At 35.3% G+C, this 22,359-nt stretch overlaps 1 protein-coding gene and 1 long non-coding RNA gene across 8 annotated transcripts in view; one reads left to right on the plus strand and one right to left on the minus strand.

Moving 5' to 3' along the window:
• Positions 1 to 22,359, minus strand: part of Csmd3 (CUB and Sushi multiple domains 3) — a 1,319,129-nt gene that overhangs the window by 620,590 nt on the left and 676,180 nt on the right. The window lies entirely within an intron of this gene.
• On the plus strand, positions 32 to 21,513 carry LOC120093812 (uncharacterized). The gene is made up of 3 exons (XR_005487499.2): positions 32 to 169; positions 17,485 to 17,687; positions 19,466 to 21,513. It is a non-coding gene; the product is annotated as an uncharacterized LOC120093812 (long non-coding RNA).

The raw sequence follows: 22,359 nt of genomic DNA on the forward strand, positions 1-22,359 counted from the left end.
TACTCATAATGCTGCCCAATTCCTGTCTCCATGACAACCCTTAAGCCTCACATCTCATGTCATGTTCACTACTCCAGGAAGCTTTTCCTTGATACTTGTGTGAAGTGCTCTGTTATAGTCCCTCAAAAGTACATTCTGTTTTCCTCTTGCTACTTACACTACAAAGATGGTAAGTGTTATTTTCTATCATATTAACCTGAAAACAGTGACTCAGTGTCTAAGCTGTTGCGAAGCACTCTCTGGTCCTTTCACAATACCTGGCATATAGTCAAAAATCGATTAAAACTATAAAATTTATTTAAAAAATTATTCCATGACCTCTAGTTTCATGTAAGTTAACACACCAGATTAGTATAAACAAAAGCTATTTCAGAACAATAATTTTTTCAAGGAACTTGACATATTAAATGAAAGAAAGAAACATTAAACTAAAAAGGAATAGCAAGGATTGAAAAAAATACAGCTTGCTCAAACATAAAGTTTTGCATAAGCCATATTTTAAAGCAAGCCCTCCTTATTTTGAGAGGCAGGCTGAAAGGTTCCAAATCCCATAATATATTATATGGTTTACAATTGTTCATACGCAAGAAGAAGCATTTTTCAAACACTGTAGGAGTACAATAATCTATATGAAGTAGATCTAAAGAGAAGAGAATATAAAGATGATACAAGAATAGAAATCCCAGAGGAGGGTTAGGGGTCAATGCTAACAGACCATAAGCAGAACATTATCAAATCTGGAGAACAGTATGGAAGATTTATGTAGAATTTGTACAAAAGATACCTTGTTAATGTTTTTTATAAACCTTTTCAGTTTACTGCAGTGAATGAACACTGATGGAAATAATCAGGGGCAGCATGATGAGTTAATCAATAATTAATTTACCATGAAAAAAAGAATGCAAAAAACTTACAGGAAAGCCAGAGACATTAGGTCAATATTGTTAAAGATGTGGAAGCTAAGCACACAGAAACACAGAGGAAAGGGCAGGTTGCGTAAATGAATTTATACTCCAGTATAATTTTACAAGCTTAATAACACATCAAATTAACGCTGATACTATGTATATATAAAACTAATTTATTGTTAACAAATTAAAACAATCAGTTTAACTTTTATATATAATAAACTATTAATAATTGTTGGCAGAAGGCTTTTCTAAAAGAATATGACAGGACCATCAAAGTATGCTCTTCAAACTCTTTGCTCTCCTCAGCTTGAATTCTACTTGATCGATTTAGATAACATTTGGTAAAACAGAGAATACTGGGAAAGTGAAAAGTTTTTCAGGTTTAAAAATTGGCTTATATCATTTAATTTGATTTTATATTCCCAGAAAGTTTGTAAGTACACGAGACAGAGAATATCATACACTTTAAATAAAACATCACAAGATTTTTATTATTCATTTTTGATATGTTTTTTGCTTTATTGCATACTTTCAGAATAAAAATGTTAGTGTTAACTTTTAATAATATAGTAATTCTTTGATGTGTAATGTCATTTTGATTGTACATTAATCTCCTTGAACTCTTTTCATGGTTAACAAAGTAAAATATTTATTGAAATTTCATTTGAATATGTTGGGTACTGTAATTCTCATGATAAACCACAAAGGCTCTATTTAGAGGTACTAGCTACAAAACAAGAAAATCATTAACTAACTATTTCACCAGATGTTAATAATTGTCTTCAGTATGAACATTTATTGAGCACTTTTTAATAATAGCTTTAATCAAATATAATGATGCTCAATTTTGAAATGATGACCAAACTTTAGGAGAAAGAAAATGACCTACTAGGTGGAAGATATAAACAGCTCAAAAGTTAAATCACATGTATGGGAATACAAAGGATACTTCTAGTTTCAACAAGAATCAGTTCTTAGAAAGTCCAAATCAGGTACATTTTAGACAAATTCATCTTGATAGAGAAACAAGAAGCTAATTGTAACAAATGTTTACTTTGTGTGACCAGACAGGCGTTTTCCCTCTAGATAGGTGTTTGTCTGTAATGATACGTTAGTGATATTTTAGTATCATCCTCACATTACAGTTGATCATAATACCCTGGTATACACAGTCTCATCCTAGACAGTTTTAATAGACAATGGAAACAAGTAAGATTTTCAGTTCTTTGTTGGTTTAGGCATGTTTTTCATACATGACCACTACTATATCTTTTGCAATTTTATTTTTATATTATATTTTACTATATATTATATAATATATTATAACATAATAAATAATGTATATTTTATAATATATTGTATATTTAATTAAATATGTAACATAATATATAATACATTATAAAGTCAATCTACTCAGAAGAATACAGCAACTGCTTCAGTGTTGTTACCTTTTTAATTCTTAAAGTTGTTAAAAACATTCCATGCATGGACTCCATGTTAATTTTCTTAGAATATCATTGTCTTTCATACAGTATAGCTTAAAATAGTGTGGGGACTGGAACGCTCGTGAATACCCATGAGTTATGTAACAAACATTCATAATTAAAAATAAGAGATTTATCAGCATAGAAAAATTTCTCCTGGTGATATTAAGTTCTGCCTTCAATAATCCTATTGCAAAGACAATCAATGATCTGTGTTTAGCTCTTTAGATTTTGTTTTCTTTTGTTCAAGATGTTACTATTTTCTGGAATTTTAAATAAATTGATGCATTCAGCAAGTAATCTTTTTGGGGGTGAGGGAAATTATGTAAATTTGTATACTGATTTTGATCTTCATTCAGTGTGCATATGTTGATAAAGTGTGGATTTGTCATAGAAACATCCTATAAATAGACACTGCTTCATTTGCTAGATCATAGATAAACATTCATAATGTTCCTATTTTAGGAACACTAAAATTCCTGTTATATGCATTCTTTTATAAATCAGAAGTGAAATGATTATATTTGAATGTAATTTTTGCTTTAAGAACTTTCCAGGCAGGAATGCTGAGTAATAGATTACTTGTATGCATGTGAAAGTCTCAAGGCCCTAATAAAAAAGCATTTAACAGAAAAATTAACTAAATTGTTTAAAATAAAAAGACAGACGTTGAAGACTATCTATCTTCAAACAGTGCACAGAAGCTTTGGTAACTGTAGTTTCTGGCCAAGAAGCCACTTTCTATTCTTTGCCATTCTGGTGGTAGTGGTATCACCTTGTAGTTTTAGTTTACATTAACTTAAAGGCAAAGATGGTGTGTTTTTTACTCATTTCCTTTAATATTAATTTATATTCACTTAATAAAAAGATTGTGTTCTTATTATTTATCTCCTGATAGCTTCAGTGTACCTTAGTTTACTGACAATAATTTATTTTTATTTTCTATTTAGAGTTTAGAAAACAATAATTGCACTAACTTCGGGAAATGAAGAGTTATTTTATGCACATTGTCTTTTAATGGCTATATGCTTTTACCATATATAGTCAAATAAGTCAATTTTTGTCTTGTGTACTATGACTATCTGCTTCAAGGACTGTAACAAAAGGTCTTATTACTAGGTTTCCAAACAACAGAAATTCATTTTACACTGTCTAAATATTGGAAAAATTGGGTTCAGGATACCATCGTGGTCAGACTTTGCTGGAGTCTTTCCTAGATTTCCAGTGATTGCTTCATTTTTCTGTTTACTTTGAAAGGGAAAATAATGACACATATTGGTCCCTAGAGAGTTTTCTTAATTTCTTTGTAAGATCACCAACACTCCTTATTTAATTCAGCAAGTGGATTCTCAAAGTTGCTTGCAAGATATTTTATATTATATCAACTTTTATACTCCTTCAGAGAAAGTTTATAGTTACTAATAATACTGACTATGTTAAGATGCCACTCTATGCTTTAATGAAACCTTTCTCTATAGATTATTTTCCTCTCGTGTAGAACAAAGTAAAGAAATCAGAAGAAAACTACATTAATTTAAAAAACCCACTCCCCCAAAAAACAATACCATAATTAAACTCATCGAAAACTAACTGCTTCCTCAAGCAACCTTCTCCAAATAATATTCTATTGCAGGTTGTGATTCCAATATCTTTTTTTAGGGAGTAGTTACTATTAAGGAGATACTATAATATTAGGGAGAAATACACATTTAATAACATATCATAATCTGAATTTTGTAAAACAAGTGGGATAGCATATGTTGATTATTATGTGTGAAGAACATTTGACTACTTAGTTATTTCAGGACCATTAAAAATAATATAATTTTAATTAGATTTATTAGCTGCTTTTAGCAAATCAACTCATTACATATAATTAAGTAAAATTACATGTTATTAGCCGCAAAAACTTTAAAGGAGAAAAATTAATAAAATATTCACCTTTGTCTCTATTAGTCCATATGACTGGCGTGATAGGTAAGTAACTCAGCCTTAACATTCTAATTAATTATGTAAGAACCAAGTAATTAGTGCTACTTTAAAAATATTTTAATCAATCTCATGCTTTGAGGACAAACTTAATGATGCCATAACTTAATTCAATGGCATTAAAACACCAGTGCTAAAATTAATAGATGTTTGACCAAATTGGCTTTATACTGCTAGCAGAAGGGAATCAAGGAGTTCTTGTATCTTTTGTAAAATAACAAATAATAGTAAAATTAATTTACATATAAATGAGTTTTTGGAGAATCAGGGTATAATGCTATGCCCATATTAATATAGTTTAAAAAGAAAATATATTTATAAACCTTGAACTAAAATATAAACAATATATCTTATAAGTTGAAAGAATTTTTAAGGAGAAAATGAAAGTCTATATACTACCTCATTTTGTTTGAATTGTCAGGTACAGAAATTTAAGAACGATATCTTAAATAATAACTTTATAGCTGTACATCAAAAGTTTTCTTCATGAGTAGCTAAAAATTTAGGAGTTTAAATTATGTTCATAACACTATATTTTTCTTTGCTATTGACAGTTTCTATGTCTCTGGTAGCCATTTATTGACAGAAAATAATAAAAGTTGACCCTCTCTAGCACCAAGTGAAATGATCCTTACTATTCTATCCTCAGAAAAGACCTTTTCTTTCAGCAAGAATCTATATCAATTGCCAAGATCCTGATCTGATAACTGTATCAAAGGGAATTTAGATTAGTTCAGCCCAATTCTATACAGCCATGAAGAATAGGGAGAGATGAGGGTCATCAGAGCCAAGAATAGTTCAGTCAACAGAACAAAGGGGAAGGGTTTCTCTGAGCAAGGAAAAGTAGGTACAAGTAAGAAAAGAAGTAATTTATCCCTTGGGATTAACATACACTCCTAAACTGTCAGGATAACACATCTTTTATGCTTAAAGTGCCCATATATAAAATACTACTGTCTGAAAAATATTTTTACAAATATAATCTTGATTGAAACATCTGAATAACATATTTAGAATAAAAAGGTAAATGTTTGCTTTTTAATAATTATATTGAGATAGACTTACACTTAAAATCCTGCTGTTCTTAATGATATGTCACTTCTCAAGTTAAGCGGTCATAACAACAGACCTTTCCATATTTTTGGTAATATTTTCATAAGTCACAAATTCACATAAAGACACTAGCACACACACAAAAAACATTCTTCAAATTTGTAAATTCAATTAATGCCAAAGTATTATGCAGTATACCAATAAGTTGACCTATCATTTAAAAAGAACCTTTCTGAAGAATGGAAATTAAGTATTAAGGAACCTCTCAATGCTCTTAAAGTAGTAAGGTAATGAAACAGGTAATTATAAAGAGAAGGAGAAAGGAAGCTAAATTGAAAGTATTTGAGTACTTTCTTTATCTACATGTCAAATGTTATCTTCCTTCACAGTTTATCCTTTGTAAACCTCCTATCCCATCCCCCTCTCCCTGCCTCCTTGAGGGTGCTTCCCCACCTACTCACCACTCCCCCTGCCCTGGCATTATGCTATACTGAGGCATCTAGCCTTCACAGGACCAAGGGCCACACCTCCCTACAAGGCCATCCTCTACTACATATGTGGCTGGAAACATGGGTTGCTCCATGTTCACTCTATGATTGGTGGTTTACTCCCTGGGAACTCTGGGGTTTCTGAATGGTTGATATTGTTCTTCCTATGGTATTGCAACCTCTGTCAGCTACCTCAGTTATTTGTCTACCTTCTCCACTGGGGATGCTGTTCTCAGTCCAATGGTTGACTACAAGCATCTGCCTCTATATTTGTCAGGCTCTGGCAGAGCCTCTCAAGGGACAGCTATATCAGACTCCTGTCAGCGTTCACCTCTTGGCATTCCCAATAATGACTGGGTTTGGTGACTGAATGTGGGGTGGATTCTTGTGTGTGGCAGTCTCTGGATGGCCTTTCCTTCAGTCTTTGCTACACTTTCGTACCTGGGGATTCATCCCATATACAGACACTAAACCCAGAGACTTGCTGATGCCGAGAATAGTTGCTGACAGGAACCTGAGAGCTTCTATCATAGCCTTACCAGTACACATGCAGATGCTTTGTAACCCCATAGGAAGAACAGCAGTATAAACTAGCCAGACCAAACCGAGCTCCCAGGGACTAAACCACCAACCAAAGAATACACAAGGAGGGATCCATGGCTCCAGTTGCATATGTAGCCAAGGATGGCCTTGTCTGGCATCAATGTGAGGGGAAGCCCTTAGTCCTGTGAAGACTAGATGCCCTAGCATAGGGGAATGCTAGGGTGGTGGGGCAGTACCCTCATGGTGTCAGGGGAGGGGTGGAATGGGTGGTTTTCAGAGAGGAAACTGGGAATGCAGATGACAACTGAAATGTTAATAAAAAAATAACCCATAAAAAAGTTTAAAAAAAAAGAATGAAAGTATTTGAGGAGCTGGTGAAACATTTGAGTTTGTAAAGTGCCTGCCACACAAGCAAGAGGCTTGAGTTCAGATCACAGGCAGCTGTGGAAAAGCCAGGCACAGCCTTGATTGTCAATAGCAGAAATGTTGGCTAAGAGATAAGGTGCCAGACTGTATCTGTGTCATGGGCCAAAGAGTCTGCTGAAAACAGTGAGCTCCAATTTCTGTGATACTACGTCTCAAAAAAAATGTAATTGAGATACTGAGTAAAAATTCCAGTGATATTATCTACCCTCCTCATATATGAGCATTCCCCTTCACAGTGTATAGATGAACACACAAAGGCAGCACATACATAAACATGCACCATCCATAAATACATACGCTGAAAAAAAACTTTCTTTATTTTAGATGGAGACTCTTCTTCATATATTCTTGTTCACTGGGTCAAATGTTTGAATAATAAAGCCCTTGCCATCAAAACGAGAGAGGGAAATGCCAGTTCTTATCATTGTTATTTAATGGATTTTGACTTCTAGTCTGCTTGAATACCAGCTGTGATGTCATGGCTTTGAGAGTGAAGACATGTGCCCTGAGATAGCTGGAAATGATGGAAGGGTCTGCCTGACTTCCTGATGACAATGGGAAGCAAGCACCTGACATCAGCAACTGCACATCTACAGTCAATGTCACTTTGCACTTATGAATCTTGTATCCTTGAGTCATTAATTGTTGGACTTTCTGCAATTTACTATAATTTTCTAATTATTATTATGCCTAATAATAAATTTATTATAATTAACAAGACTATATGCTCTCCTTAACTACTACTATTCACCTGTACACCAATATATATGAAAATTAGCAATTTTATTATATTACTATAACTATGTAGAAATAAAAATTAAAATTTGCTATTATATGAACCAATATATAGAACTATTTATAATGAATCAATGGGAACAATAAACACTACATTTTTAATAATATTAAATATAAACACAGGAGCATAAGGTATCTTAAGTGAAATATACAAAAAGATATTAATGGAAACCACACAATAAATTATTTCCCTGATATTTTAGCAAAGGTTTTAATTTTATTCAATTCAATACAATAGCAGGGAGATGTGGTAAGATTTTAAAACCTCTTGTTATTTTACTACCAAGATATTTATGCACTCATCTTGCCTCCAAGCACACTTACATATACACGGTATGTATATATAAAATCAGGTAGCAGTAGGGAGCTTTGCCCACAAGGTATTTTAGAAAGAAAACCTTCAGAAGTTGTGAAAACATCAGTGACTTGTCCTAAAAAGAATATAGTGTACAAAAGAATGTATGATATAAATATAATTTTATAAACGTGTTAGAAAATAATTGGCTAACACATAATCAACTACTACCAAAATAATCTCTATACCTAGGACAAAGAACCAAACTTAACCAAAAAATAAATATCAGCTAACTTTCAGCTCCCAATACCTCCAGGACACATTTTACCCAGAAACTCCATTTGCCGCAACTTTCAGGATCTCAGAGGAATTTCTATGAGGCAGAATACAGCTACCTTACTCTTCAAAAAATCAGACAGGACAACAGAAACCAAGGAACAAAATACCACACAAAAGGACAAAACCAAATATCTACACCTAGAATTGCAGTCATCCAAAACCCAGATCCCTAGATATCAGCATATAAACACAATCACTGAAAATCGGTATAATATGTGTCTACTAAAGCCCAGAAATACTACCATAATAGGCAACAATTATTGCAAGACAGCTGAGGTACAACACAGGGCCTTAAAATATTCTTCATAGATATGAGAGGGACAGGGGGAGAGAGAGAGAGAGAGAGAGAGAGAGAGAGAGAGAGAGAGAGGGGGGGGGGATCTGAAAGTGAAAAATTTAGGAACTCAATAGGAACCTCAGAGAAAAGTCTCACCAACAGAATCAAATTGACGGAAGAAAGAATCTCAGGACACTGAAGATACAATAGAGGAAATGGATACCTCAGCCAAAACAATTGAAAAATACAAAAAACAAATAAACAAACAATCACAAAAATAAAAACAACAAAAAACTTTCTATCAAATAAAATATGAGACATTATAAAAAGACAAAATATAAGAATAATATGAATATTGTTAGAAGAATTCCAAGTCAAAGCAATAGAAAATAACTTCACAAAAATCACAGAAGAAAATTTCCTAGCCTAAATAGGAAAATGCCTACCGAGTTACAAGAAAAGCGTACAGAAAACCAAATAGACTATGAAGAAAGTAAATAATCCTCAGTACATAATGATCAAAAAACTAAAGGTACAAAAGAAAGAAAAGCTATTAACAGTTGAAAGCAGAAATACAAATTAATATATAAAGTCAGACTTAGTTAGGTTAACACCTGTATTCTCACTAGAGACTAAAGCCATAGGGCCAGCATACGCTCAAAGTAGCCAACTCAGACTACAATACAAAGAAACACTTTAAACCACCATAGATAGAGAAACTAAGATATTTCATTATAAAACCAAAATAAAGCAATATCTCAAACAATGATCTCAAGTCCCCCGATAAAAGGCACAGACTACAGAATAGGTGCAAAACTAAGATTTATTCTTCTGCTGCATCTAAGAAATGCACTTTATTCCTAAAACTGTTTCCTGTCTGTGAATCCTATTTCCCTAACCAGGCTGCCTTGTCTGACCTCATTGAGAGAGGCTGTACCTACCCCTGAAGACACATTTATGTCTGGGTAGTGGTATATGGGGGTTGGGGCTGGAGGGCAGAACTCCATGTTCTCAGAGGAGAAGGAGAGGGTGTAGGGGGGAAAACTGTGTAACAGAGGGACTAAAGTAGGGGTGCAGTGATCTGGATATAAAGTGAATAAATTAATTAATGAAAAAATGTAAAAACACAAAACAAACAAAGAAGACACATACTTTAACAACAAAGATAGATATCACCAAGTAAAATAAGAGAAAAATATGTTCCAAGTAAATATACCTATGAAGCAAACTGATAGAACCATTTAAATATTTGACAAGATAGATGGCAGTCCAAAACTAATCAGAAGAGGTAGGGAATAACACTATATATTAATTATGGTGTTTTGAATTTGCTTGGCCCAGGAAGGTGTGGTTTTGTTGGAGAAAGTGTGTTACTGTAAGCATGGGCTTTAAGACCCTTGTCTTAGCTGCCTGGGAAACAGTCTTCTCCTAGCTGCCTTTAGATGATGATGTAGAATTCTTAGCTCCCCCTTCACTATGCGTGCCTGGACTCTACTATGCTCCTGTCTTGATGATAATGGCCTGATCCTCAGAACCTGTAAGCCTGCCATAATTAAATGTTGTCCATCCAAAAGATGCTCCAACATACAACAAAGACACATGCTCCACTATGTTCATAGTAGTTTTATTTATAATAGCCAGAAGCTGGAAAGAACCCAGATGCCCTTCAATAGAGGAATGGATACAGAAAGTGTGGTACATGTACACAATGGAGTAATACTCAGCTATCAAAAACAATGACTTCATGAAATTCATAGACAAATGGATGGAACTAGAAAACATCATTCTGAATGAGGTAACCCAATCACGAAAAAGCACACATGGTATGCACTCACTGATAAGTGGATATTAGCTGAAAAGCTTGAATTACTGAAGATACAATGCACAGGCCACAGGAAGCTCAAGAAGAACAACCAAAGTGTGGATGTTTCACTCCTTCTTAAAAGGGGGAACAAAAATATTCGTAGGAGGGGAAATGGAGGCAAAGTTTGAAGGGATGACTATTCTGAGCATGTCCCACCTGGGTATACAGCCCATATATATATATATCCACAAAACCAGATAAGATTGATGAAGCTAAGAAGTACATGTTGACAGGAGCCTGATATAGCTGTCCCCTGAGAAGCACAGTCAGAATTTGTCAAATGCAGAGGTGAAGGCTAGCAGCAAACCATTGAACTGAGAATAGGATCCCCATTGTAGGAATTAGAGAAAAGATTGAAGAAGCTGAAAGGGCTTGCAACTCCTTAAGAATAACAATGCCATTCTCCGATTGTAGAATGGTAATAATTGTACTCAATTTATATATAAGCAAAAAGGCTTTTTAACCGAACAAAAAGGGGGAAATGTGGTTTTCCCTGAAGTTATCTGTATTTTGATGCTAATTTCACTGCCCCAAGGACAGCTGACTAGTCACATACTCAGGAATCAGGTGACTTCACCAGAACCTCCCCATTGAATTTGTAAAATACAGGTGAGGGGCAGGTACAGGATAGAAGGAGGCCTGTCATTGCAGGAAAAGGACGGATGAATGGAAGAAAAGTTTGAAGGAAGAGGAGGAGACAGAAGGGAAAAGAGAGACAGGACAGAGGAGAGGGTGAGAAGCCATGGCAGGTGATGTTAAGATTCTGCTCTGTGTATTTACAGGTTGTTATTAATATTCCTAAGGAATGGATGGTACTGGGCTTTGTATGTTTAAGTGGGCAATTATATCTTATCAATTGGATCAAAAAACAAACAAAAAATCCAAACAAACAAACAAACAAACAAAAACAAAAACAAAAACAAAAACAATGCCAACCAACCAGAGTTCCCAGGGAGTAAATCGCTACCCAAAGACTGACTCATGGCTCCAGCTGCTGCATATGTAGCAGAGGATGGCCTTGTTGGGCACCAATGGAAGGAAAAACTCCTGGTCTTGTCAAGTCTGGACCCTCCCCCCCCCGTGTAGGGAAATGTCAGGGGGAGGCAGGAAGGGGGGCTGTTGGGGTGGGAACACCCTTATAGAGGAAGGGGAAGGAGATGGGATAGGGGGCTTATATCCAAGAAACTGCAAAAGAGAATAACATTTCAAATGTAAATTAAAAAATCTAATAAAAAAAGAAAAGAAAAAAAAAAGAGTTGTCTTGATCATGGTGTATGTTCACAGCAGTAAAATCCTAACTAAGACACTAATCAAAAGAAAAATACACCAAGAGAACATTTTAATTCTTAAAAAGTATACATAAAAACAAAGAAACTCCAGGGCACACACCACACACACACACACACACACACACACACACACACACAAACACACACACACCACACACGTACACAACACACACACACACACAACACACACACACACAGACACATACACACACACATACACTTGAGTACTCACTACTAAGCTGAAGTCACATATTCAACTTAAATACTGATAGGGACCATATTCTTGCCAATAGACAGCTAATCCATATAAAACATAAACAGAGAAAGGCTGAAGGTAACTGAAGTTGCATAAATCAAATGACCCTAACAGATATTTCCAGACCATTGACCCAAACACCAAAAAATATTTTCTTCTCAGTACCTCATGGAATATTCACTGAAGTTTAGCACATATTCAGACAGAAAGTCAGTCTCAACAAATATAAGAAAATAACATCCTCTCTAACCATCATGAATTAAAGCTTCATATCATTAGCAGAAACAGCAGAAAGCTTATAAAAATTCATGGACATCGAACAACTAATTAATAGATTTTCAAAGATGCATTAATGCTCTGAAATTAATACCTCTGAAATCATTCCACAAAATAGAAATAGAAGGAACATTGTCCAATTCTTTTTATAGGTCCATAGCTACCCAACAAAGAATGAGAATTACAGAGCATTTTCCCTATGAACATTGATGTAAAAATTATCAATAAAATAACTGAAAAATGAATTTAAGAACATATCATGAAGAATACCATTTATGATCAAATATGCTCTGAGATAAAGGAATTGTTCAATATTCATCAATTGATCCATAAATGTATCATAAAAATAAACTAAAAGACATGATCATCGCATTATATGCAGAAAAGACCTTTGATAAATTCAACAGTCTTTTTAAATGACAAATCTTCTGGAGAGATTAGAGATACAAAGAACTTTCTTCAACATACTAAGGGCATTTTTCAGTAAGCTGATAGCCAACATCAACATAAATGTTGAGAACAAGACAATGCACTCCACTTATCCATAACTAGTCATAATAGTACTTTGAGTCTTAGGGTAGACCAATAAGGCAACTGAAGGTGATCAAGAGGATCCAAGTAGGAAATGAAGAGATCAAATTACCTTTTTTGCAGGTGGCATAATAGTACACATAAGTGACTCTAAAATTCTACTGACAATCTCCTACAGTTTAGGAATACATTCCATCAAAGTGAATTGATAAAAAATTAACTGACAAATATCAGTAACAATCTTATATACAAATGACAATTGGGCTGAGAGGGAAACAACACCTTTCACAATAGTCTTAAATAATATAAAACATCTTGGGGTAACTTTAACCTAGAAAGTGAAAGACTTGTATGACAAAAATTTAAGGTGTTAAATAAAAATTTTTGAGACAATGACAGAATATAGAAAGATCTTCCATGCTTATTAATAGGTAATATTAATATAGTAAAATCCCTGGCCTATAAAAATCCATCTACAGATGTATTTAAATCCCCACAAATATTCCAACACTATTCTTTACATAAGTAGAAAGGACAATTTTCAGCTGCATCTGAAAACAAAAAAATCCCTTGGGAGATAAAACAATCCTAAATAATAAAAGAATGGTTGGAAAGAATACCTTCTCCAGTTTCAAATTACTGCAGATCCATTGTAATAAAGACAGCATGATATTTGCACAAAAATATACATGTTATTCAATGAATGGAATAAGACAAAGATATAAATCCACATACCTATGGATACTTGGTTCTTATAAAGAAGACAAAAATGCACAACCACTGCGATAAAGGCAGCATTTTTGATAAATGGTATTGCTTATAGAATAATCCAAAGATCCATGTTCAGAACTCAACTCCAATAGACAAAGACTTCAATATAAAATCAGATATATTGTCTTTGACCGTCATGAAAAAGAAAGTAGGGAACATACTTGAACTCATAGGCATAAGAATTGGTTTTCTAAATAAAATATTATTAACATATATACTGTGATCAACAATAAATAGAACCTCAAGAAACTAAAGAGTTTCTTTAAGAATGGACACTGTCATTCAGTCCTATAGAATGAGAAACTATGTTTACCAGATATACATTCATAAGGGGATTAATATCCAAAATGTATAAAGAAATAAAAACTATGGACAGTAAACAAACAAACAAACCATTTTAAAAGATGGATACAGATCTAAATGAATTATTCTTAAAAGAAGAAACTCAAAGATATGTTCAATATTCTTACCCATCAGGACAATCCAAAACTACTGTGAGATTCCCCTTGTTCTTAGGAGTGCAAACTTATATAGCAACTATACAAAACAATGTGGTAGCTTCTTAGGAAGATGAGAAGCAGTTTATTTTAAGATCCAATTACACCATATTTTTGCCATATACTGAAAGAGTACTTCATCCTACTACTGAGACACTTGTTCAAACATGTAAATTGATGCTCTATTCATAATAGCCAGAAAATCAAAGCAACTTGTAACTCTCCAAAACAAAGACAATGAAAATGTGGCACATTGACACAGTCAGTCCTTAAAAACAAATGAAGTCATGAAAGCTGCAGCAAATGAATTGAAAAAGGAACAAAATTACCCTGAATGAGGTTACTTAGACACCCCTCACTCCAAAAATCAACATGGTCAATAGTCATTTATATGAGGATTTAGCTCCTAAGTCAATAATAACAAGCTCAACCCATAGAACCACAAGTGTGAGTTAAGGATTAGGGAACTGGGGAGAGGGGCACAGATAGATCACTCTAGGAAAGGAAAAGAGAATGCATAAGCATAGGTGAATCAAAGTAGGGAGAGGGTGGAATAAGAGGACCTAGTGTGGAGGGGGAGGGAAGAAGTGAACAAAGGAGGAAATATGGAGGAATTAGCTAAAATTAAACATATATTATATGACAAGGACCTAAATGAAGTTGCTAAAATTTGGGAGAGAGTGCCCCAATCTATCCATCTCTTCTTTACAAGTGAAGTTTCAGTTCCAGGATTGGGTTACATATAACTGACTTTTTGGCCAAAGGGTCTCATGGAAATTCCCAAACAACAGAAGCTGTTGCTGAAATTATATGCTGTAATTATAAACTGAGGACAAGTTTAAACTGCTAAAAACACCTACTCAACTCATGGAACATGGAGAAGTCCTGTATGTTTTTACATAAAATTTTTGTCCTAAATACTAATGTCTTTGTTACAGGAAGGTCTGGGTTCTATCCTAAAAGAATGGCTCAAATCAAATATTGGTTCTTAAGTCCTACACAATGTGCCTCATTATTATTCTAGCATTTCTTGCAGGCAGAACACTATTGAAATCTGTAATTGGGTATTTCTTTTGTATGGTCTCTTTGGAAGTGTGCTGAATACATAACTTATTCTGCTTTTGTTACCAAGAACCAAATAGATAGCCCAGAGCACTATGGTAAAACCATAGTCTATTGATCTAAAAAAATGTAGCAATAAAATGGCCACTAATAATCTTATACTATATTCATAGATTAGTGGATTGCTTTGCCATTGTAAGAGAAGCTTCCTCTTGTAGCAGACAGGGACATGATATACCAATATTTACTACTTATGTGTTCTCTAAGTGCATGATGAGTCTAAAAGACGGCCAAGGTACTTGTGAAAACAAAGGAATCTGGCAGTTGTATGCCAAATGCCTTTTATTAGGTTTTGCTGGAAAAAAAGGTATCTTGAAATCAAGTAGACTTAATAAAAGCAGCATGTTTTGGGAAGTGCTACCTATGATGCATATTCAACAATGAGGGATATAATAATAAGATTTATTCTTCAAAAGCATTCAGAGATTCCTGCATCAAGGTAGCACCAGTATTTTGTAGTTTTTCACATGGAATATATGATGTCATGTTTCATGTGAAAGAGAATACCAGTGGTATTGGGTGTTTGTTGGAGTGATGCTGGTTACTGTCTTTTAATTTGTCTTGTATGTTAATTATTTATATTAATGTTTAGTTATGGTACATGTGGTTAAACCTATAACCTGATGCATGCTAGACAAGCACTCTTGTGACTCAGCTGTAGCCAAAGATACTCTTTTACTTTTTACACTTATTTAGACACAATTAATGTCTAAATTGACTCCTAAGACCCAGTGGGGATGACATTAGTCAAAATACCCATCAAGCAGGAGATAGAACCTTTTACAGACCACCTCCAAAAACAAAAATGGCCCCCATTTTAGGAATGGGACCATTCACCCTTCTCAATAATTTTAACCCAGAAATGTCTGTGTCTAAGGAAAATGCTGGGACAAAACAACAGAGAAAAGACTGAAGGAAAGGGTATTCAGAGACTGCCCACCAAGGGATCCATCCCATCTACAGACACTAAACCCAGACACTTGCTTATGCCAAGAAGTGCTTGCTTGCTGACAGGACTGGTAAGGCTGTTCCCTGAAAGGCTCTGCTAGTACCTGACTAATACATATGCAGATATTTACATCCAACAATGTGACTGAGACTGGGGACCCCAAAGGAAGAGCTAGGAGAAGGAATGAAGGATTGCAACCCCATAGGGGGAACAATATCAACTACCAGACTATCCAGAACTCCCAGAGACTAAACCACCAACCAAGGAGTATAGGGACCCATGGTTACAGATATATATATATATATATATATATATATATATATATATATATATATATATATATATATATATATCTGAAAAAGGCCTTATCTAGCAGCAATGGGAGGGGAGGCCCTTGGTTGTGTGGAAGCTTGATGCCCCAGCATATTGAAATGCTAGAACAGTAAGGCAGGAGTGAGTGAGTAGGGAGAAGAACCCTCATAGACGCAAAGGGGAGAGGGGATGGGATGAAGGGTTTGTGGAGGAGGAACCAGGAAGGGGGGTTATCCTTTGAAATGTAAACACATAAAATGACTAATAAAAATTATAAATCTATAATAAAATACTGATACTGATTTAATATTTAAAAAATAAGTAAGTTATTACTGATATAAAAGGGATAATTTCCAATATAATAGTTAGATAATAACTCTAGAAAAGTATAACTCTGGTAGCTATTGAAAATAATAATGTAGAACTTGATTAGATGCCAAATAACTTAAAATCAGTAGTTTTACATTTAGGCTTAGAAAATTATCCTGATTTTGTACTTTTGCAGAGAATGAAAGAGAGAATACATACCAGTAGACTTCTCAAAGCCTTATTTGATGAATTATCACTTGCCTATTACATAGAAGGGTTGCTGATTTTTTTTTAGTTAATGTTTTTCCAGCCATTTTTCTGAAAGTGTTCATCAGCTATAGATAGTTCCCTGGTAGGATATTTAAGGTCACTAATGTAAACTATCTTAACATCTTTGACTTCTTCCTTTCAAATTTATATCTCCTTTTATTTTCTTTCACTGTCTTATTGCTTTAGGTAAAACTTCAAGTACTATACTGGATAGAGATAGAGTGGACAGCCTTTTCTAGTACCTTGTTTTAGTGGAATTGCCTTAAATTTCTCTCCATTTAATTTGATGTTAGCTGTAGGCTTGCTGTAAATTGTGTTTATTATGTTTTGTTATCTCTTGTATCCTGGATCTGTCCAACCTTATACCATGAGAAAGTGTTGGATTTTGTCAAAGACATTTTCATTGTCTAATGAGATATTCCTGTGTAATTTTTCTAGGAACTTGTCTAAACGGTGGATTACACTGACAGATTTTCATATGTGGAACAATCCCCCATCTCTGGGATGAAGCCTATGACTGATCTAGATTGAAACCCATGCCATGAGAGGGAGGCCACCCTTGACACTGCCTGGAGGTCCAGGAACAAGAGACTGCATAGCCCAGAGACCTAGGAAAGAATCAAACACAACTGAGGAAAAAAGTCAGTGAAATGATTCCTAATGATCTGCTATACTCATTGTTTGTTGCATAGACCAATTCCCATCATAGAGGCTTTACCCAGCAACTGATAGAAACAGATACCGAGACCCACAGACTAACATTAGGTGGTGCTTGGGGAATTCGGTAAAAGTTGAAGAGGATGTGTTGTAGGAGCCAAGAGGTCAAGGATGCCATAAGAAAATCCACAGAATCAGCTAATCTGGGCTCCTAGTGGCTCACAGAAACTGACCGAACAACCAGCAAGCCTGCATACCACTAACCTAGGCCCTTTGCATATATGTTACGGTTGTACAGTTTGGCCTCTATGTAAGACTCCTAACAGTGGGAGCAGAGTCCATCTCTTACTCTTTAGTTGGCATTTGGACCCTTTCCTTCTACTGGGTTACCTAGACCAGCCTTAATAGGAGAAGAGGTGCCTAGTCTTAATGCAACTGGAAAAGCCATAGCTGGTCAATATTCATGAGAGTCTCCACTTTTCTGAGGAGAAATGGAGGATGTTGTGGGAGGATGGCTAGGGGGAGATAGGGAGAGAGGAGGGAGGGAAATGCTGGTTGGGATGTAAAAATGGGAAAAAAAGGAAAGGAAGAAGAAGGAGAAGGGAGGAAGGGAGGGAGGAAGAAAGGAAGAAAGGAAAGAATGAAGGAATGAAGGAAAGAAGGAAAAGGGAGGGAGGGAGAAAGGAAGGGAGGAGATGGGAAGGGAAAGAAGGACAGAAGGAAGGAAGGAAGAAAGACAGAAAAAATGAACACTTTCATTACTAAGTAGGCATTTTATAGCAAAGATTTTAGTTCTATTAAAATTTAACTTTGGGTTAAAAACTGTAACTATATAATTTCCAAACTCTTGCTACCAATCCATCTCAACACCAGCATGTGTCCTAATTAGTGAAAAAAAAGTAGATTCAAAAAAAGAATGTCATTTTTACTCGTCAGCTGTTCACTGAGGCAAGAGACACTGAGTTTACTTCAAACCATAAAAATTAATGAGTCTAAATATTTAAAAAATCAGCCATTTTAATGAAACTGTCCCATTTCAAAATTATGGACCATCTCACAAAACTAACCAGCATCATCAAAATTTTAAGCTTTCACCATGCACTTTAGTTAAAAGCTATTTCAAAATTTAGATGTCTAAATAAATTTAAACCAGTGGTAAGATTTAAAGAAATAAAGAGGCGGGCTGGGGATTTAGCTCAGTGGTAGAGCGCTTACCTAGGAAGCGCAAGGCCCTGGGTTCGGTCCCCAGCTCCGAAAAAAAAGAACCAAAAAAAAAAAAAAGAAATAAAGAGGCTTTGAGACCACAGTCTATAAACACACAATGTATTACTATTCAAAGTACTTCAAAAACTTCCAAACCTGATCCATATCGACAACATTATGCATAGTGTAGCTGTGAAATTATCAGACATTTGATGGGTGATAACAATGGTATCAGAAGACCATACATTTGCTTACCAAAGTAAGTAACTTTGTTACTCCCAGTTCATGCTCTTGAAAAAAGGTGCCATACAACTAAATATGAATAAATCAGCTGAATGCCTAATTTCTAAAAGGAGATATTATAAAATCTAGAACCCTGTAAGTGATGCATTGAAAAGAATCAGGGCATTTTGAAAATCACAATTTCCCATTGAAAATGTGTTGACTTCTGCCATGTGCATGGTATATGTGCAGTGCATGTGCACATATTATGTTTTTATGTTTCTGATGACACAATGGGTCATCATGTATTTAACACGACTCTTTTGGTATTTCCCAGGTTATTCACACTGATTAGTATCTGCAACACCTGCTTCTAAAACTCCTTCAAGTTCTTCTGGGAACATTTAACAATGGAAGACAGCATGAAGTCAGCAGAGTTAGACTTGTGTCCCTGTTCTGCAGTAGGCTAATGTATTCATGTTCACTCATTCATTCATCCATCCTTCACTCACATATTCCATGAGTAATTGCATGCTCACATTTGTGAGAGAATGGCTTCAGTTATTGCACAAAGCAAAGTTGTTCTTATAGTGCTTACATCTTAAACGTTTCATTTGTAAAATATGAGTAATAGTTCTCACCTTTTGTAATTTTAATGAAAACTAATGAGTTAATTTAGGCAAAAAGATTGGGATGTACAAGAACCTGGATAAATAGTCATTATCCTTTTTGTAATTCTTCATGTGTCAAAGATGAAAATACATCCACAAAGTGATGCACTGTTAATAGGGACTAATATGGCTGTTAGGTAGAACTCTTTTTATTTGCTTCCTGTCTTGTTAATACGTATTAGAAGTAATTTCAGTAGTCTTAAATAAACAAACAGAATTAATGTTTCTAAAGCCATTGGGGAAAGATGAACAGCAAAAATTTTGTTTTTCAGCTTGAATATATAATGTATCTTGAATAATGTTTTAAATAAGGCATTACTTGTTTAAGATATTTAGACACCATTGATTATGGAAAATTAATATATTTGACTTCTAAAGTTTTGGGTGGAATTTTATCCAATACTTTTGTAATCAGTGTTCTGGGATTATACTTGAAAACTTGAAACTAGCACACACACATATACACATTCAAAATTCATTTCTATTTTATTGATTGGAAATATTTACTCTTTCCTTGTAACTTACTTGCTACTTAAGGTAGATACACTTCTAACCATGCTGTAGTAGTCTGAAATGGTTTGCCCCCATCCACACGCTCCGTAGATTCATGTGTTTGAATGCTTGACCTGTATGGATTGGCACTATTTGGAGGTATGGCCTTGGTGAAGTAATTGTGGTCTTATTGAAGAAAGTGTGTCACTGTGGGGACACACTTTGAGGTCTCATAGTCTCATGGTACACCCAGTTCAGCTCACAATCTCTTTCTGTTGCCTGCATATCAGGATGTAGAACATATGGGGTCTCGAGCCCCTTCAAGCTCTTCCAGTTCTTTCTCTGATTCCTTCAACGGGGGTCCTATTCTCAGTTCAGTGGTTTGCTGCTGGCATTCGCCTCTGTATTTGCTGTATTCTGGATGTGTCTCTCAGGAGCGATCTACATCCGGCTCCTGTCGGCCTGCACTTCTTTCCTTCATCCATCTTGTCTAATTGGGTGGCTGTATATGTATGGGCCACATGTGGGGCAGGCTCTGAAGGTGTTCCTTCAGTCTCTGTTTTAATATTTGCCTCTCTATTCCCTGCCAAGGGTATTCTTCTTCCCCTTTTAAAGAAGGAGTGAAGCATTCACATTTTGATCATCCGTCTTGAGTTTAATTTGTTCTAGGCATCTAGGGTAATTCAAGCATTTGGGCTAATAGCCACTTATCAATGAGTGCATATCATGTGTGTCTTTCTGTGATTGGGTTAGCTCACTCAGGATGATATTTTCCAGTTCCAACCATTTGCCTACGAATTTCATAAAGCCGTTGTTTTTGATAGCTGAGTAATATTCCATTGTATAGATGTACCACATTTTCTGTATCCATTCCTCTGTTGAAGGGCATCTGGGTTCTTTCCAGCTTCTGGCTATTATAAATAAGGCTGCGATGAACATAGTGGAGCACGTGTCATTTTTATATGTTGGGGTATCTTTTGGGTATATGCCCAAGAGAGGTATAGCTGGATCCTCAGAGCTTGAAGGGGCTCGAGACCCCATATGTACAACAATGCCAAGCAACCAGAGCTTCCAGGGATTAAGCCACTACCTAAAGACTATACATGGACTGACCTTGGACTCTGACCTCATAGGTAGCAATGAATATCCTAGTAAGAGCACCAGTGGAAGGGGAAGCCATGGGTCCTGCTAAGACTGAACCCCCAGTGAACTAGACTGTTGGTGGGAGGGCGGCAATGGGGGTAGGGTGGGGAGGGGAACACCCATACAGAAGGGGAGGGGGAGGGGAATATTTGCCCGGAAACCGGGAAAGGTAATAACACTCGAAATATATATAAGAAATACTCAAGTTAATAAAAAAAAAAGATGTAGAACTCTCAGCTCCTACTCAAGAACCTTGTTTGTCTGCATGTTGCCATGCCACGCCACGACAAAAATGGACTATATCTTTGAGCTGTAAGCCAGCCCCAATTAAATATTTTTCCTTTGTAAGAGTTGCTACAGTCATGGTGTCTCTTCACAACAGTAAAACCATAACTAACATATTGAAACAGAGCATCACATATTACAGGTTAATATGAAAGTTCTGTCAGATAGCACAAGCAAATGTATTTTATTTTATACTCAACCTTTCTTTTCGTTAATTTAATCTAACTATATAGGAAACGAAAGATCACATGAGTGTGTTGCACCCATAGCCCTTTTAATTTTTCAAATATAAGTTAAAAATAATATGTGAGTAGAAGATATATTCCATTAGCAATGTAATGGTGGTAAAGTCTTCTCAAGAGTCTATGTCCTATTAAGCCACAGGTTCTTGGTAACCATGAGAATTCTTTCTTTGGAATAGGCCTGAAATCTAATCCAAAATTGACATGACATATGTTCTATCATTATACCAGTAGGCATAATGTGCCAGGCCGGTAGTTATCATATCTCCTATGTTTCACAGGTACATGAGAGTGGTGATCAATTTTCTACACTGGCAACAGTTGGCACCTTCATCACTTTGAAACTAGACAGTGGGGATGCAGCTTTCAGGTCAATGCTAGCTTGATTTCTTGGTTTT

This window comes from Rattus norvegicus, chromosome 7, assembly GCF_036323735.1.
Source record: "Rattus norvegicus strain BN/NHsdMcwi chromosome 7, GRCr8, whole genome shotgun sequence".
Taxonomy (NCBI): domain Eukaryota; kingdom Metazoa; phylum Chordata; class Mammalia; order Rodentia; family Muridae; genus Rattus; species Rattus norvegicus.